Source organism: Rana temporaria, chromosome 2, assembly GCF_905171775.1.
Source record: "Rana temporaria chromosome 2, aRanTem1.1, whole genome shotgun sequence".
Classification (NCBI taxonomy): domain Eukaryota; kingdom Metazoa; phylum Chordata; class Amphibia; order Anura; family Ranidae; genus Rana; species Rana temporaria.
In genome coordinates, this window is record NC_053490.1 from 222,352,587 (window position 1) to 222,367,122 (window position 14,536).

At 42.5% G+C, this 14,536-nt stretch overlaps 1 protein-coding gene across 3 annotated transcripts in view; it reads left to right on the plus strand.

Annotated features, from left to right (window-relative positions):
• The first annotated feature begins 8,302 nt into the window (after positions 1-8,302).
• Positions 8,303-14,536, plus strand: part of LOC120926512 — an 82,763-nt gene continuing 76,529 nt past the window's right edge. For 2 of the 3 annotated variants that reach the window (XM_040336495.1, XM_040336494.1), the window contains exon 1: positions 8,303-8,469. The gene's annotated coding sequence lies outside the window, so the exon portion shown is untranslated. The remainder of the gene's footprint in view (positions 8,470-14,536) is intronic. The other variant, XM_040336496.1, reaches the window with a different exon arrangement.

Sequence of the window (14,536 nt, forward strand, 5' to 3'; positions counted from 1 at the left end):
GAAATTGTTTTTGAAAAAGACCTAAAATAGAATTACTAAAATCTCAAATAACTTTAGGGTCTGTGTCAACTGCCTTTTATTCCCTTCAAGTCTTTGGAAACATAAAACCTGCCTGAAACAGGTCAGTAGCGGGTCAAAGTGTAATGAAAGGCATTTGTCAATGAATTCTAAATGATCACAGAAGCTTCTCAAATTGATGCCTTCAACACAAGCCTAAAGCACGGCCACACAGGCCCCCCGAACTTGTTATTTTAATAGCATGGCTAAAAAGAGGCCGGTGGAGATCAGCTGTATGTGAGAAAAAAAGAATGAAACAAAAAAAGCTGAAAACAGTAATTTACTACTTAATTTACTGAAAACAATAATTGTATTGATAAAGAGTGCTTTAGCAAACTAAACCCCATTCATTTTTCAGCTTAAAAATTATTCTAAAGGCTGTCATTTGTTTAAATGGAAGGTCCTTAGCTAAGTATAAGGGGGGCTGCACCTGGAAGGTTGTTTATCTTAATGCATATTATGCATTAGGGTAAAATAAAACTTCTGCTTTTTGATCAACTTTAAGCATGTAAGGCCCCTTTCACCTGTCTTTTAGGTGGACCTGAACGGATGCTCCATGCAGCTCTATGAAGCAACGGAAGTCAACCCTATTTTCCATTAGTCTGGTGGATCGAATCGGATGATTCCATCCTATCCTCCATAGAGGAGAGCGGAGCTCTAACAGGTCGGTCCCTGCACAGTGAGGGGAGAAGGACCTGTCATTCGCCAGCTCAGCGGGCATCAATGGAGGGATCCCTGCTGAGCAAGTGGAGTCCGTACATGGACAGCCCTGTGTGAAAAGGGGCCTAACTAAGTTCTTGTTGAAATTCAATATACTTTGTACAATGAAAAACATGCATTCTGTGTCCTAATTGCCCCCAGATGCTGAATAGAGAAAACACAACAAAAAAATATTTTACTTTCCAGAGCTGTTGATTTACCAAAAAAAAAAAAAAAAACACCAATCAGGACTTACTAATAATGTATTTGTAGAATACTGAATAGCAAGCCCAATTCAGAACAGAGATCTAATTTATCAGAAATATAATAATAGGCTCTGAATGAAAATGAAAATGTAATGACTACATTAGAGGACAATAAGAACAGGACAGTTACAATTTATGGTATAATTAAATAGAAAATATACCATATATTGATTGAATAATTAATGCTGAAAATAAATTCACAACCTGCCTTTGAATCAGTAAAGCTGCAATATATATTTCATTTACTGGTAATAACACAGACTTTCATATTTATTTATCTAGAATTTACAATTATGGCAAAGTCCTAGTGTGAACTCCAAGACCGAAGTGCTGAAAACTAATTTTTCCACTGACTGCTCTCTCTATAATAATTATACATGGTCACAAATGTCAGGGCTGCCAACGAACAAGAGTTTTCATAAATTATGCAGGACACATCTCACCCTTACTCATGTTTAATCTGCCAGATTTGTGAAACATAAGCCCATGAAACGCTTAATGCACCCAGGCTTCTTATACCCATAGCCCTGAAAACGGCAAAATATATTGCTTATAAGTATTCAAAAATCTATTAAGCAATTGTCTGTAAGTGTTGCACCAATTTAATTAAACCCTATTTTCAGAGTCATCCATTGAAATTGATAATTAAACAATGACAGATGGCACTTAATAGAAAAATGCCAATGTCTCATATACATATACATATATATGTATATATGAATGATGATAACAATATATACCCTGAAATCAAAATAAATGACAGCTGTGCCATCCCGCAAGAGTAGTTTTTATTGAACTCAATTTAAAATGCTAAGTCATTAATGAAATGCATTAATATCAAGGAGAAATTGAATAAGACGGTGCGCAGTACAGTTAGCAGTGGGTTATTAAACACTAACACCTGCTACCTGAGCCATTTTAGGACTACGGAATGAATGCTCATATTTAATGAAAGGTACTTAACTTGTAAGCAATGTCTGATTGGTCCATTTGTTTAATTATAACAAAGGTGTACCAAGTGTTAATGAAAATAGGAAGGTCAGCTGGAACTTCATTTTTTCCATATTTTATTGCTCCAAATTAAAGAACTTATCCTGGATGCAAAAAAATTGTCAGGTAGTGAAAACAGTCACTGAGAAATGATTTAAAAAAATTCTAAATTTCCATGAACTTGGCAAACTTTACGTGCAGAGTACAGATCAACTTTCTTCTTTTTTTAGTTTGACGAGCTATAATATATAGAACAACAAACAAAGGCGCCTCTAAGTGGAGAAATAAATAGCTAGATTCAGATAGCCCCACGCAACTTTAAAGCGGCGTAGCGTATCGTATTTACGCTACGCCGCCTTAATTTAGAGAGGCAAGTACTGTATTCTCAAAGTACTTGCCTCCTAACTTACGGCGGCGTAGCGTAAATGCGGCGGGCGCAAGCGTGCCTAATTCAAAATAGGCTGAGGGGGCGTGTTTTATGATAATTTTGTTTGACCTGACGTGATTGACGTTTTTTTGGAACGGCGCATGCGCCGTTCGCCTACATTTCCCAGTGTGCATTGCGGCAACGTAAGCCGCACGGGCCTATTGATTTCGGCGTGGACGTAAATGACGTAAATCCCAATTCACGGACGACTTACGCAAACAACGTAAAATTTTCGAATTTCGAAGCGGGAACGGCGGCCATACTTTAACATTACTATTCCAACTATTTGATGGAATAACTTTAGGCCTGATAAAGCGTTACGTAAACGGCGTATCTGTAATGCATCGGCCGGGCGTACATTCGTGAATAGGCGTATGTAGTGATTTACATATTCTACGCCGACCGCAATGGAAGCGCCACCTAGCGGCCAGCCTAAATATTGCACCCTAAGATAGGACGGTGCAAGCCGTCGTATCTTAGATAGGTTTAAGTGTATCTCTGTTTGAGAATACACTTAAACTTACTAACTCTATGTGAATCTAGCTAAAAAAAAAATGTTATATCCCCAAAAGGATTAAAAAAACACTTACAAGATAGAGGATGAAAAGGAGCATGTAGTAAGTGTATCCAGGTGATGTTCCGATAGCAGGAAGGTCCCAGTATGTAATACTTCCAGTAGGATCCAGAAAACAACAGCCGGTGGACGCTGCAGGCTCTGGAAACACAATAACGCTGTCTGGGTCAGTGTGGAATATGGAGCCCGGAAATGACATCAGCGGAAGTGGGACAAAAACCAGCATGGAACACAAGCAGGAAGTGTGTCATCGGAAAGGGACGCATTTCGGAACTGCTAATTGGTTCCTTCTTCAGCCAATTAGCAGTTCCAAAACGCGTCCCTTGGAATAACTTTTTGGCCAAAAAAATATGAAACCTGCCAACACGACAAGGTGGATTCTTTTGGGCAGGACCCCACATGAACACTAACTGCACTACCTTTTCAGGGCCTTTTCTATCCTTCCTGAGCTGTACGCATTCAGCCCATCTCACACCTATACGCACTAAGCCTCCCCACACCTGTACGCACTCACCCCTCCACACACCTGTATGGACTCAGCCTCCCCCACACCTGTACGCACTCAGCCTCCCCCACACCTGTACGCACTCACCCCTCCACACACCTATACGCACTTAGCCTCCCCCACACCTGTACTCACTCAGTCTCCCCTACACCTGTACACACTCAGCCTCCCCACACCTGTACTCACTCAGCCTCCCCCACACCTGTACGCACTCAGCCTCCCCCACACCTGTACTCACTCAGCCTCCCCCACACCTGTACGCACTCAGCCTCCCCCACACCTGTACGCACTCAGCCTTCCCCACACCTGTACGCACTCAGCCCCCCTCACACTTGTACACACTCACCCCTCCACACACCTGTACGCACTTACCCCTCCACACACCTGTACGCATTCAGCCTCCCCCACACCTGTACGCACTGAGCCCCCCTTACACCTGTACGCACTCACCCCTCCACACACCTCTATGCAATGAGTCCCCCCCCCACACCTGTACGCACTCAGCCCCCCTCACACCTGTACGCACTCATCCCTCCACACATCTGTATGCAATGAGTCTCCCCCACACATGTACACAATCATGCCCCCCTAAACCTGTACACATTCATGCCCCCACACCTGTACGCACTCGATCCCCTCCACACACCTGTACGCACTGAAACCCCCTCACATCTATACGCACTCGATCCCCTCCACACACCTGTTCGCACTTAGCCCCCCTCACACCTGTACGCACTCACCCCTCCACACACCTGTATGCAATGAGTCTCCCCCACACCTGTACGCACTCAGCCCCCCTCACACCTGTATGCACTCACCTCTCCACACATCTGCATGCAATGAGTCTCCCACACACCTGTACACAATCATGCCCCCCTAAACGTGTACACATTCATGCTCCCCACACCTGTACGCACTCGACCCCCTCCACACACCTGTACGCACTGAAACCCCCTCACATCTATACACACTCGATCCCCTCCACACACCTGTTCGCACTCAGCCCCCCTCACATCTGTATGCACTCGACCACCTCCACACACCTGTATGCAATGAGTCTCCCCCACACCTGTACGCACTCAGCCCCCCTCACACCTGTATGCACTCACCTCTCCACACATCTGCATGCAATGAGTCTCCCACACACCTGTACACAATCATGCCCCCCTAAACGTGTACACATTCATGCTCCCCACACCTGTACGCACTGAAACCCCCTCACATCTATACACACTCGATCCCCTCCACACACCTGCTCGCACTCAGCCCCCCTCACATCTGTATGCACTCGACCACCTCCACACACCTGTACGCACTCAACCCCCCTCACATCTGTACGCACTCGATCCCCTCCACACACCTGTGTGCACTCAGCTCCCCTCACATCTGTACGCACTCGACCACCTCCACACACCTGTATTCACACAGCCCCCCCTCACCTCTGTACGCACTCGGCCACCTCCACACACCTGTATGTACTCGGCCCCCTCCACACATCTGTACACACTTGGCCCCTTCCACATACCTGCACACACACATGTACACACACACTCCCCACACCTGTACACACTCATGCCCCACTAGACCTGTACACATTCATGCCCCCCACACCTGTACACACTCGACCCCCTCCACACACCTGTACGCACTGAAACCCCCTCACATCTATACGCACTCGCTCCCCTCCACACACCTGTTCGCACTTAGCCCCCTCACATCTGTACGCACTCGACCACCTCCACACACCTGTACGCACTCAACCCCCCTCACATCTGTACGCACTCGATCCCCTCCACACACCTGTATACACTTAGCCCCCCTCACATCTGTACGCACTTGACCACCTCCACGCACCTGTATGCACTTGGCCCCCTTCACACATCTGTTTACACTTGGCCTCTTCCACATACCTGTACACACACACACTCTCTTCACTTTTACAACAGCCCTGACTTGTAAAGGTGGTCTACCTAGTCTCAGCTCTTGTTTCCACATGTTTATGAGACACAGAGAGCTGAGTACAGTCAACAATACAGTACAGGCAGCACACACGAGGAGGGCACATGCAGGAAGTAGCCAGAGGTGGCAGCAAAGAGCCCGACGTGAGCTCAATGACACAGAACAGCAGCAGCTGCCGACTCGCACGCATACAAAAAGCCAGCATAGCCACGGAGCATCCCTGCACCCCAGCCCTGCAAGCCGACAGGCCCATCGGGTCCCCTAAAAGTGTATGGGCTGTCTCCCCCTGATGGTGGCCCTGCATGTGACTGCCTGTTTACAGTCTCCTTGCACTCATCTGAAAATAACTGTCACTTTTATGAAAATAAGGATGCCTACCCTGATATGTTACATTTGTAAAACAAACTTTTTGCACAGATTGCTCATTCTCTGAACACCTTCCATTACACTGAAGGAACTAGGAACAGCGTACACTTGTCTTCATGGTAAAGTGGTTCTAAACTCAAACTGTTTTTCATCCTAATGCATTCCCTGCACTAAAGTGGCCCAAAAGGCATTTTTTTTTTTTAATCCTAATGCATTCTATGCATTAAAGTGGTTGTAAACATTTTTTTTTTGGCCATCGGCACATGCACAGTGACGAAACAGCCTCCCTGACGTTTCTTTCCCAGCGCGTGCTGTGACTGTCGGCTCCCGCGCACATGCACAGGAGTGAGTTCTCGTGGCTCTGGCCAGTCACAGAGGTGGAGTCCGTGGCCCCAGAAGGAAGAGGGGTGAAGATGGATGCTTCCACCAGCGGGGACATGCCAAATCAATGTGCAGCTTAAATATCTTGTATTGGTGGTAAAAAACGCAGACGTCAATCTGAGGAAATCTCCAATCTTTTAACTACATCCTCCAGGGGCAGCACTTCTGATGAATTTTATTTTGAACTATTTATTTATCTATTATACTTTGCTGACTTTGATGAATTTGATATCCAGCGGATGCATGCACACTGTCATCCCTGTTTTGACTTTTCAAATGACTGATTTTCACATATTTTTTTGATTTCATTCAAGTATATTTTATGGTATTTACAGCGCTGCAATTTATATACTTTTTTTTAAAGTTTCAGGGAGAGCATATCACCTCTACTTGCTAGCTGCTCTTCTCAGTATGTAGCGCCGACTTTTTTGACATTTCTTTTCCTCAAGGAGCTTACAATCTAGGGCAGTGGTCTCAAAGTACCGGCCCGCGGGCCATTTTTTTGGTGAGCTGGCGCCATCTGGTGGTGAGCTGTTGGTATTACAAGTTATTACCACCAGATGTGAGCTGGCGCCATCTGGTGGTGGCCGTTGGTATTACAAGTTAAGCATTACAAGTTAAACAGCAATTCTAATGTCATTTTACACTATTTTCACTGCCATCTTCTTCCCTCTAATTAGAACCCCCAAACATTATATATATTTTTTATCCTAACACCCTAGAGAATAAAATGGCGATTGTTGCAATACTTTCTGTTACGCCGTATTTGCGCAGCGGTCTTACAAGCGCACTTTTTTGGGAAAAAATTACACTTTTTTTAATTAAAAAATAAGACAACAGTAAAGTTATCCCCATTTTTTTTAATATTATGAAAGATAATGTTACGCCGAGTAAATTCATACCCAACATGTCACGCTTCAAAATTGCGTCCGCTTGTGGAATGCCGACAAACCTTTTTACCCTTTAAAATCTTCATAGGCGACGTTTAAAAAAATCTACAGGTTGCATGTTTTAAGTTACAGAGGAGGTCTAGTGCTAGAATTATTGCTCTCGCTCTACCAATCGCGGCGATACCTCACATGTGTGGTTTGAACACCGTTTACATATGCGGGCGCTGCTCGCGTATGTGTTCGCTTCTGCACGCAAGCTCGTTGGGACGGGTGCGTTTTCTGGCTCCTAACTTTTTTATCTGGCTCCTAGATTCCAAGCAAATTTGTCAAACCCTGACTTACACCAGTGCTGGTGGTAATAATGCGCTCGCTGACACCAGTGCTGGGGGTTAATAATGTGTTCGCTGACACCAGTACTGTTGTTTTTGAAGTTTGAAAGTTTGCATGAGGCCCCCCATGGCATATGAAAACTTGTCTTGTGGCCCTCAGGTAATTTGAGTTTGAGACCCCTGATCTAAGATCCCCAACTCACATTTGTATATACATATACTAGGGCCAATTTAGACAGAATCCAATTAACCTACCAGCAAGTTTTTGGAGTGTGGAAGGAAACCGGCGTACCCGGTGGAAACCCACACAGGCACAGGGAGAACATACCATTATTGGGAAGTATTAAACATGCGGTATCAGCTGAAACATACTAAAACGCATGTGTAAATGTATGTTTTCAAAACGAAGCAGCGTGAAAAGGGCTTTGGAATAGGATAAGCAAAATGCAGGGACTGATCACAGCTATTTGTATCACGAAATTCCACCAATCGTAATCCCTTCTGCACTTTTGCTTATAATTATAGTGACATTTTTTTATTTATAATCATTGCTACTTCATTGATTATTAGTAATAGCAATACGATACCAGCAAAGGCAGGAAGTAAATGTAGGACATAAAAAATTCTGTTACACGCACCCATGTGTCTGAAAAGTAGCCAAACTCTGAACAGATCCGTAAACAGAGAATCAATGACAATGCTTTGTGCCTGAGGGTGTTTGCTCAGGCCTCAGGTTGCTACCTGACTCTTGTCTGTTTGGATTGCGGCTACTTTTCCTCAACTGATTAGTCTGCATTCTACTATAAACACAAACTGCTGCCTTTTCTTTTGTACATGTACAACACGTTCAGTTAATTCGGGGCGGAGCAGCTAAGCCGGGGTCAGCTTGGCTTTAACTGCAGCTAAGGTATTAGTTGGCAAGATACAAACTGTATACAGCAGAAATGATCAAATGCATTAGTAGCAACTTCAATGTATGCTGAATATTTGTATTAGGACTCCGTCATCAGACAATTGGCAATACAGGTATGTTAAATGTTTATATGGTTTCTATCAGGAGAATGCAATTTTATAATTATTACATGATAAATTCCAATTTAACCTGTCATCATATACTGCACTTATACTGTTATGTATATATATATATATATATATATATATATATATATATATATATATATATATATATATATATATATATATACACATACACACATGTATACAGAAATTTATTTGTAATGCAAATTTTAAATGCTACTTTATAAGATTTGTTCTAAAAAAAAGATTAGGTTTTGCAAAGCTCCAAAATGTCCATAATTTTAGGGTCTGTCCCATTTCTTTTGTCTCTCTTTCCTCCTCGGTTGTCCCTCTTTTTGCTCTGAGATGCATAGATCTTTACACAAAAATGTACTATTTATGATGTGTACACAAAGCTGCCTTTTTACTCAGAACAAATCATTGGTCAGTGCCACTGCTGTTCACATGTAACCACCCGTCTAAGCAATTATATACAAATAGAGTCTCTGACACACACACACACTGTTTTTTTTTTTTACAAAAGGCAAATCCACTTTGCACTACAAGTGCAAAGTGCACTTGAAATTACACTGAATATGCACTTGGAAGTGCAGTCGCTGTAGATCCGAGGTAGCTTGCACATGATTGGATGATAAAATCAGCAGAGCTACCCCTCATATTTACAGCAACTGCACTTCCAAGTGCACTTTGCAGTTGTAGTTTGTAAGTGCAAAGTGGATTTGCCTTTCGTAAATAACCCCCACTAGCTGCAGCTAGTTGGCGAGTTTGTGTGAAGCTAGGAGTGTTGCTGCATCCAGAGGCAGTGTTTAGCCACCTCTAAATGCAGCAAATTATCTTCAGTCCATCGCCGTGTGATTGTAGCCTAATCCAAATGACTGCATTTGTCATTTTGTAAGGCCAGTGTGAAAGAACAATAGTGTTGTAAAAAAGGAACTTGTGGGCTTTATCAATATTTTATTTTTTCTCATATTAATTATTTTTGACCTGCTTTCACTTGCTTGAATTTGCTTTTTAAATTGACCCTGTCACATACTCCATGATAACCTCCAAACATGTAACTTTACAGTAATTGCTTACCTTCTTTGCTGCTTCTTCTATTGAGTGGCCCCTCAGCAAGCTGGCTGCTAAGGAGGCACATGTGCATGCATTTTCCCAAGCCAAGCTGTGTGCGTTCTTAGACACACACAGCACAGCTCCGCCATGCCCCTTCATAGGATTTGACTGACAGCCTATGGTTCCTGCTTCTCCCAGTGTCTCCTGTGGGACCTGGAAGAGAAGAGGGCAGGGTTGCAGATGGACCAGCACTGGAGCATGAGGGGGCTCAAGTAAGTGTTTACGGTAGGTTAGGGGACACAGGTAGTGCAGCGTTTTTTTACCTTAACCGGTTAACGCCCGCCCACTGTATATATACGTCCTCTTTTTAAGATGGATATCTCGGTAACGGCAGCAGCTGCTGCCACAACCGAGGTATCCATCTCTTCTGTGGGCGGGCGGTAGCGGCGGAGGAGATCGGGTGCTGCTGCCTGTTGTGTGAGGACTCAACTGAGGGCAAGATGGCCCCCACCCGTCCTCATAGCTTTGCTGGGCGGAAGTGATGTCAAAACGTCAGTACCGCCCAGCGTCTTAATGAGACAATTTTTTTGTTGTCATTTTTTTAAATAACAAAATTTCAATTTTTTTTTTTTTTTTTGCATTTAAGTCTAAATATGAGATCTGAGGTCTTTTTGACCCCAGATCTCATATTTAAGAGGACCTGTCATGCTTTTTTCTATTACAAGGGATGTTTACATTCCTTGTAATAGGAATAAAAGTGATACATTTTTTTTTTATTTCAGTGTAAAAAATTATAATATCAATAAAAATAAATAAGAAAACAAAAAAAAAATTTAAGCGCCCCGTCCCGACGAGCTCGCGTGCAGAAGCGAACGCATACGCGAGTAGCGCCCGCATATGAAAACGGTGTTCAAACCACACAAGTGAGGTATTGCCGCGATCGTTAGAGCGAGAGCAATAATTCTAGCCCTAGACCTACTCTGTAGCTCAAAAAATGCAACCTATAGAATTTTTTAAACGTGTGCTTGTAAGTGTGCTTGTAAGACCGCTGCGCAAATACGGTGTAACAAAAAGTATTGCGATGACCGTCATTTTATTCTCTAGGGTGTTAGAAAAAAAAATATATATAATGTTTGGGGGTTTTAAGCAATTTTCTAGCAAAAAAAAACTGTTTTAGTCTTGTAAACGCCGAATCTGAAAAACAGGCTCGGGGCTTAAGTGGTTAATGCAGGGAATGCATAAAAGCGGTAGTAAAGCGAATTTTGAAAACCCTGCAAGATAAAGGCATAATGTGGTAGTATGCATCACATACTAGCACATTATGGAATACTTACCTTAGAATAAAGCCCTCCTGCGAAACGTTCACATCGCTGACAGGGCTTCCATCTTCTCCCAGGCTTTCTTCTGGTTCATGGGCAGTCGCTGTTTTATTGACTGCGCCGCGATGATGTCACTGCCATGCATGCATGCAGGAGTCACGGACCGCTGCAAAAATGGACTTTACTTCCACTCTAAGATAACAAATGTTTAGACTTTAGAACCACTTTAAATACTCAATAAGGTCTGGTGTACAGAAAAGAGCATGTTCTTAGCTGATTGCCTCTTCTTCCAGCAGCAACCACTCTCCTTTTCTGTCCCAAGTACATCAGTATGGATTCACCTGCACATCAGAATTCTGTAAATGTTCAGGGATAGACAGTGTGGGGTTGATTTACTAAAGCTGGTGAACATCAGTTAAAACCTGACCATGATTATAACTTTTCCTAATCTAATGGAAAGTGTTACTTCTGTTTGTATCTCATCTAGAGCGTTTCTTTTCTCATTTCCTTTCCTGATTTAATTTAATTAGAAGGAACAGCACAGGCATACTATACATTGCATTGGACATGTACTGTATATTAGTACATCTGTATGCTTATACCTCTTTAGCCAACGAACAACACAATACAAAAAGGATCACTTGTCCGAAATACATGTATTGTGCCTTTTACAATGTGGAATATACAATGCCTTAATGCATTTACATTCTCGTTCCTTACACTATATATATATATATATATATATATATATATATATATATATATATATATATATTACAGAAAGAATAGAATGGTAATGGCACTTATCCCAGCAGTAAGTGTTAATTATGTCACCATTTCCCCACTTCTGTTGTTTATGGCTCAAAATACCTACTATTCATTTAAAACATATCCATTAGCTCTTGAGATAAAGCTCCACTAGCAATGAATACAAATTGCCAGAGCCTGCTGTTTATGAAATAAGATTTAAATGTTAGTGGGTGCTGTGATATTTATAAGCGCTATTCATCCTCCTCCTTGGATTTTTCAGATTGAACTTGTACTTCACTGCATGGGACCATCATTCTTCCATTCTTCTAATTCTGTCTTACTCCATCCTATTAATACTCCTTGTGCTTTCTTTAGATCTCATTAGTCTCTTGGTGCTCACCTACTATTTTCAACGTTGCCGTAATTCTGTGACTTAAATAATCAAGACCTTAAATTAGCACAGAATTGGCAGAGGGTGTATTTCAGAGGGTGTATTATGAGTATGAAACATTATGAGATTCATATTGAATGACACCCCAAGCACCAAGGGCTCAAGCCCATCTGGTGCGTTAACCTGCATTGATATATGTAGGCTCAACACAATGGCATATAGAAAACAATTGTTTCTTACTTGACCTGCTCACACCAGGCATGTGCATTTATGTGCGTTGCACAACATGCTGCAGTGCATAAAGTAAAATTATTTGGTTTTAATTGTGCCATTTTCAATTAGGTTGATAAAAAAAATAGAGTGTGATGCATAACCCCCAACAGTCCCTGATTTGTCCCTCTGACCCTCATTCATCCTCATTTGTCCCTCATTTTTGGTCTGATCTATATAGATGTATATAAAATTCACTTTTTATCTATCAAAAAGGGTTTTCCAGTGCTAAACTTTTCATCTGATCCCTAAATTGCTGCATCTGTAAATTCCAAAAGCCAATATAAAGGAATAGTAGTGGTAAAAAAGCACTTGTGGGTTTAACCAATCTTGTTTTTTTTTTGTACAATTCTCCTTTAAGGGGGCATGGCATGGGGTGTGTCCTATGCCGGCATACTTTTGCTGATGGGTGTCCCTCATTCCCATCTCAAAAAGTTTGGAGGTATGGTGATGCATTGTAACAACACAGCACACTGCCCTTCACATTATACAACACATGCGTTATACAAAGCAGAACTTGGTGGATAGTGGGCAGGTGAGTCAACAACCGCTCCATCTCCATTGACAAAAAGAGGCTGCCCGGGCACAGCTCCACGCTGCTTGAAAACAGATAAACACGTGGCTCTTCACATCGTATGGGACATTGCACCCATTTTTAATATGACACCAAGATCAAGAACACGGGGATATAGTTACATAGTAGGTGAGGTTGAAAAAAGACACAAGTACATCAAGTCCAACCTATGAACATGATCTCAAACTAGCAGATGGAAAGTTTAAGGCCACATCCAATTCGCATAACATTATAAAATACATTGATTTCAATAAGGCTGGTTCACATATGTGCGATGCATTCGCACTGCGCATTGCCTAAAAAACGTGTGCGTTTTCTAGGCATTGCGGTGCGGCTTAGGTGCAAATTCAGGCCCTTATCTTCTATGGGCACGCATCTGATTCGCAGATGTGTTCATTTCTCTTCAAGATTTCTCTCATTCAGCTCAATACACTTCTCCCCTCTCCCAGGTCTCCAAATTCGCAGCTAAAACGGAGATGATCTGCTGAACAGTTCTCTTATCTCTCTGCAGAGATAACAGAGCTGGAATTCGCACTGCACAAGTGTGAATGCAGCCTAAAACTAATCCTTGAAACGTAAAAATGTATTATTTTACTGAAAGGCTAGTTGATGCTTGAAACAGACTTCCAGCATAAGGTAGTCAGTCAACAGTAAGTGGATTCAAACATGCTTAGGACAAACATAGATCTGGACTCAGATAAAAAAAGCAAAAGGGTAGACTCGATTGACCGCTTGGTCTTTTTTTCTCTCGTCACTATGAGCCCTATCAGTCTTGCACGGAGAGTAGTAGAAAACAAAAGTCCCTATGCACAACTCGGAAGCCCCGTACACCCGCTTAGATTTTCAGATGACCGAACGTACGATTTTTGTGTCGTGCTAGTCTCATGTCGAAAGTAAAGAAGTTACTCACCATACTAAAATTGTTGGTTCGTACAACAGAATACAACGTCAGAAGTGACATAATGTGTTGAATAGTTTTGAATGTATTCTTTTGTTTCTGAGCATGCGTAGTCTTGCTCTTATGATTTTTTTCGTACAAAAACCATACTAATGAAACGAAAATTGGAAGTTGAGTTCACATCCACTAAAAATTGTATAGTCTGCACATCTGACGAAAAAGTGAAATCGGCTGTCGAAGGCACAATACAAACAATCCAAAAATCAGCAGACAGCTCGTCTTACGAAATTTCCCATCTGATTTTTGAACTGAGTGTACAGGCCTTTAGGCAGGCCACACACAAATCGATGAGCTTGGGTACAACCAACATGACGGGTTTTACCTGTGATTATCGCTAGTGGCTGCTATAGCAGCTAGCATTAATCACTGGCTTCCCCCACTCTCCCCTACCTGCCGAAAGAAGACAATGGCCTGGCAGGAGGGTTTCCCACATTAACACTTTGGGTTGATGGGGGAATCAAGCCATAGATTATTTCCTGCAACCCGTAGTTGCAGGAAAGAAATTTGCTCCATGTATGGCCGGCCTAAGGCTGAGCATAGACAACTTAAATTTTGGCAGTTCAGCCCGTAACAAATTTCTTCATGTACACTCTATTTTATTTAGGCAGCTGGCACCCATGGCTGCTGAACAGTATTTGCATCTGGTAGGAAGTAACTGTTAGAAGATAATTTTCGACCTGGCTCATTTAGGTTTTGAATCAACTTTTGTTGAGCTGGGTGGCGCTTAAAAGGCTGCCCAT